The sequence below is a fragment of the Trichechus manatus genome, unplaced genomic scaffold (genome assembly GCF_000243295.1).
Source record: "Trichechus manatus latirostris isolate Lorelei unplaced genomic scaffold, TriManLat1.0 scaffold00180, whole genome shotgun sequence".
Taxonomy (NCBI): Eukaryota; Metazoa; Chordata; class Mammalia; order Sirenia; family Trichechidae; genus Trichechus; species Trichechus manatus.
Genome location: NW_004444116.1, coordinates 1,895,507 through 1,901,054, shown reverse-complemented (window position 1 = coordinate 1,901,054; position 5,548 = coordinate 1,895,507). Strand labels below are relative to the sequence as shown.

Sequence of the window (5,548 nt, the reverse complement as noted above, 5' to 3'; positions counted from 1 at the left end):
GAATTCAAAAGAAGGAGAATGAAACTGAAAGTCTGTTATATGTTTAAATCTCCTATTTTTCTTTTCTTTTCCGTGTTCAGTAATCCCATGATATGGAATACAAAGACACCAGGCTGATAAACTTGCAAACTTGTTTTTTTGCACAGTATCCAAAGAGTTCCCCAGTGAGCCAGCTGGTTGATTCCGACATCGTTTCGGCCCCGTCATCTCTGGTGATGACAATGCCCTCCGGACAGAAATTGATACCGCAAGAGCAGTACTAGGTGTCAGGTTAGTTCCTAACTGGCAGAAAATTGAATGAAGAAGGAGATCAGGTTTAACGGGAGAAACTGAAGTAGAAAACGGATTGGCTACACGAACGAAAGGCGAAAAACACTCTGTTCACAAACGTACCCTCTCAAAACTGGTGGAGGTGCCGGGGATTGAACCCAGGACCTCGTACATGCTAAGCACGCGCTCTACCACTGAGCTACACCCCCAACCGTGTAGGGTTTACTTTGGAATTCCTTTCGTGACTTATAATACTTATTTCTTCGCTTCTTAGGATTTAGTAAGTTACAGAAGAAACATGAATGTAAATTCTTCATGTGTGAAACAGCTGAGCGGAATCCTGTTCAACCACCTCAGAAGAAAGCAACAGAATGAGATTCCAAACGAAGGAAGCCGAAGGGAAGCAATCTGTGTGCCTCTCGCTCTCTCCGGTCTCCTTTTCTGCTCTTTCCCAGAGTAAGGTCCCAGCAGGTGGCCAGGCCGCCTCCGAGAGGGCAGAGACCGCAGTGTTGGGAAAAGATGAAAAGAAGGGTAGAGTCTAGGGGGATCCTCGCCCACCGCGGTTAAGTCCTGACGCCCAGCACCGCCACCCTTTGAACAAAGACCCTCAAATCATCTCCGTGTCCAAAAGCCAAAAACATCCATTGAACGTTTCGTGGCGACGGCAGGAAACGTCCCTGCGAGCTCAAGATGTCCTGGATCGATCACAAGGACAAACTGAATACCCGAGCCTTGGTGAGAGGCATTACATAGGCTCCCGGATCGGCGTCCTGAGAGTCAATTTCTTCCTGCAACCCCCTCGCGGTCCCCTGCTCTGAGCAGCGCGCAGGAGAAGGTTACTTAGACAAAGGAGGATAGCGGATACAGCAGGACTGGCTTCTGTTTCTCAGAGCCTACAGTGCAGTCTCTCTCTGAAATAATTTCAAATTTACTAAAAAGTCGAAAGACTAAGAATAGTACAAAAATACTCCTATTACCCTTTACCCAGAGTTAGCCATTATTAATATTTTACCCATTTGCTGTATCACTTGCACGCATCGTGTCCTTTTAACCGTACATATTTTAGTGTATAACCACAGTACTATTATGAGCTTTAGTAAATTTAACATTGATCCAATAGCTGTGTCTAATTTATTGTCTGCATTCCGGTTTGACCAATTGACCCGATAGTGTCCATTATAGCATTGCCCCTTTTTTTGTAGAGTCAGATATTACATTTAGTTGACTTGTCTTTTTAGTCTTTAATCTGGAACATTTCCACAGCCTTTTACTGTCTTTTATGATATAGACATTTTGGGAGAATACTGTCCTTTTTATTTTATTTTATTTAACAGAATGTCTTTCATTTTGGGATTGTCTGATGTTTCCTTATGATTAGGCTCAGGTTATGCATTCCCCATTGGAATGTAACATAGGCAACGTTGTGTACTTCTCAGAGTATGGTATCTGGAGACATATGATGTCCATCTGCCCCTTATTGGTGAAGTTAATTTTGAACACCTGGTTTGTGGGGAAACAATTTAAGACTGCGCATATCCTGCTTCTCATCAAAATTTCCCGCAAGGTTTAACATCCACTGATAATTGTTGCCTGAACCAATCTTTACTAGGATGCTTGCAAAATGATGATTTTCCAACTCCACCCGTTGGTATCCAAGGAGGATTGGTTCCAGGACCACTGAGGATGCACAGGGATGCTCAAGTCCCTTAAATAAAATGGGTAGTATTTGCATATAACCTATGCACATTCCCCACATACTTTAAACTATCTCTAGATTACTTATAATGCTTGATACAGTGTAACCAAACCAAAACCAAACCCGTTGCCGGGAGTCTATTACGACTCATAGCGATCCTGTAATACAGAGTAGAACTGTCCCACAGGGTTTCCAAGGAACTGTAGGTGGTTGAATTCGAGGATGTGGAACCCGAATCGAGGATATGGACGGCCGACTGTATAATAATCAATTATGAACAATCAAAAAATAGGAATCCACAAGTCCATACAAATAATAAAAAGATAAACGACAAAATAAATGGGGGATATTTTAGTTTCTTTGGGCTGCTGTAACAAACTGCCACAAACTGGATGGCTTATAAGAACATAAATTTATTTTCTCACAGTTCTGGAGGCCAGGAGTCCAAAATCATGGTGTTGGCTGTGTTGATTCCTTTTGAGGGCTCTGAGGGATAAATTGTTATAACTTTCTCCTAGATTCTGGTGGCAGCTGGTAATCCTTGGGATTCCTGGCTTGTGGATGCTTCACTCTCAACCTCTGCCTCCATCTTCACATGTCCATCCTCCCTCTGTGTCTTTTCTCTTCTTTTATAAGGATACCACTCATACTGAATTAGGATCCACCCTACTCTAGTATGACTTCATGTTAACTGATAACATCTTCAAAGACTCTATTTCCAAAGAAGGTCATATTCTCAGGTACTGGGGGTTAGGACTTCAACATATCTGTTTTGGGGATACAAATAATTCATAAGGGGAGGGGGAGGGAAACTCTTGCTTTTGAGTAGCATGCCAAGCACTGAGTATTAAGTATTATAAGTAATCCAGAGATGGTTTAAAGTATGTGGGGAATGTGCGTATACTAGGCATTTTATTTAAGGGACTTGAGCAACCCTGGACATCCTTGGGGGTCCTGGAACCAATCCTTCTTGGATACTGATGGATGACAGTATGTAATTATTTTGGTGCTCACATCATCCTAGATTTGGCCAGTAGGAGTGCCTTCAACCTGGCTCCTGTGTCTGTGAGAAATGCCCCGCCTTTTTTTTTTTTAATATAATAAACTGAACAAGTTTATTTAAAGTGTACAATTTGAGGAGTTTTGACATACGTATACACCCACGAAACCACACAATACAAACAAGACAATGAATACATTCATCACCCCCCAAACATTTCCTGTGCCCATTTTTTTCATTAATTACTTTATTTCTTAGACCTAGTTTATTATATCTATTTTCACATTTTTGCTTTATTTTTCTCTCTGTATTTTTTCTGAACCATTTGGGAATTAATTGCAGTTATTGTGACACTTCACTCCTAAATATTTTAGTGTATATCTACTCAAAATAAGGGTGTTTTACGTAACTAAAATACAATTACCACAAACAAGACATTTAACACGAAAAACAATTCCATTATCTATTTTACAGTCCTTATTCAAATTTCCCAATAATCATATTCTTTTATTCTAATCAAAGATCTCACAAGGATCCTATATTGCATTTATTTGTCATATTTCTTTACTCTCTTTTAATCTAGAACAGTTGCTTGGCTTCTTTTTCTTTTATGATATTGACATTTTTGGAGTCCAAGCTCATCATTTTGCAGAATATCCCTCAGTTTGGATTTGTGTAATGTTTCTTCATGGAAAGATTCAGGTTAAACACTGATGGCAAGAATATTACCTAAGTGATGCTGTGTCTTTCTCAATTCATCACATCATGGGGCATAAAATGCCACGTTGTACCATCATTGGTGATATTATGATCACTTAATTAAGGTAGTGTTTGCCTGATTTTCATGTTGTAATGGTACTGTTTCCCTTTAACTTTTAAAATATTGTACTGTATTTTGGGTGAAAATACAGACAGCAAAACATGCTCTCATTCAATAATTTCTACACACGATCTCCAATGATATTGATTACATTCTTCACAATGTGTCAACATTCTCGTTATTTCCGTTCCAGATGTTTCACTCCTATTAACTTAGTATCACTGCCCCCAAACTACTCATCTGTACTGTAGAGTAACTGTTGTCCATTTGGTCTCATACTGATTTTTTTTTAAAAAAAGAATGTAGTACTCAAAGGTGAATTCTTTACATTTTGAGCTAAACAGCTATTCAGTTTAAAGGTGATTTTAGGGAATAGTTTCACTTCAAGGTTTTAGGATCTCAGGGCAATAGTTTGGGGGATTCCTCTAGTCTCAATGGGTCAAGTAAGCCCCCATCATTTTTTACTCCTTCCTTACTTTCTCAGCCACTCTCTTTTCTTCCCACTTTTCCTATACTGAGTTTATCATTGTCATCAAGTTCAGTAAACAATCACGCAGCACTGGGGCTTCTCCCCAGCAGAAGTGAATGAGGAAATGATAATCAGGATAGGAATTTGTGCTGCATAGTTCTTTCCCAACTGATTTTCCCCCTTGTCTTGTGTACCCCTGGCTGGACAAAAAAAAAAGAAGAGAAAGAGAGATGAGGGAAAGTAAGTGTTTTGTTTTGACAAAAGTAAATATATATATTTTGGAAAAATATCACAAACACAATGTTGACCAAAAGAAACCAATATATTGTATAATTCTATTTATATAAAGTTTAGAAACTGCCAAAATTACTGTATGATATGAGCAGATAGTTACCCTCTTGTGAATGATGGCTAGAAGAGGGCAGGAGAGGGGCTTTTGTACTGGTAATGTTCTGTTTCTTTATCTAGGTACAGGTTACATGGATGTGTTCACTTTATGAAATAGCATTAAGCATGATTTGTGTATTTTTTCTGTTTTCTGTTATGCTTCAATATAAGGTTTTTAAAAAAATAAAAATAAAACAAAACCCGATGTACAGAGAGATATGTGTTAATCCAGTCCCTGGGAAATTTCTATTCCTGTTTCTACCTGGAATTCATCCCCAGAAGGGATTTCCTTTATGAGTACAGAATTTGTCAATGCTGTCATGGTTAAGCTTGAAATGAAAGAAAAGATATATTCATTATTGATTCTTGGGCGAAGATACACTCTATCGTGTCTAATGCAGTACATTAAGTTGTAACATCAGAGTTCAAAAGGAATTTTTTTCATGTGGAATAATTAAATGAACTATTATTTTTAGCTTGTATCTTCAGAGTAGGGGAAAATTATATTTTATCTGAACCCCTGATTTAGTGCTTCTACATTTGGTTGAGGTTTTTCTTTTTCTTACCTCCAAAGCAATGAGAAGGAAACTCTGTGTCATTTCATTGGAATTTTTGTTGTTGTTAGTTACTGTCAAGTTGGCTCTGACTCATGGTAACCTTATGTGTAACAGAATGAAATGTTGACAAGTCCTGCATCATCTTCATGATCATTGGTATATTTAAGTCCTTTGTTATGGCTACTGTGTCAGATCATCTCATTGAGAGTTTCCCTCATTTGTGTTGGCCCTCTACTTTATCAAAGTCAATGGAATTAGTCCCTCTTAAAATACTCTCAAAACCAATAGTGCAGACTTGCCTCTGCTCCTCTACCTTGAAACGTCCCCTGAGGCTGCCCAACACCACCAT

General features: G+C 38.8%; 1 non-coding gene across 1 annotated transcript; it reads right to left on the bottom strand.

The window, feature by feature from the left end:
* Positions 1-407: 407 nt before the first annotated feature.
* Positions 408-479, bottom strand: TRNAA-AGC (transfer RNA alanine (anticodon AGC)). Its single transcript has one exon. It is a non-coding gene; the product is annotated as a tRNA-Ala (tRNA).
* Positions 480-5,548: the final 5,069 nt, after the last annotated feature.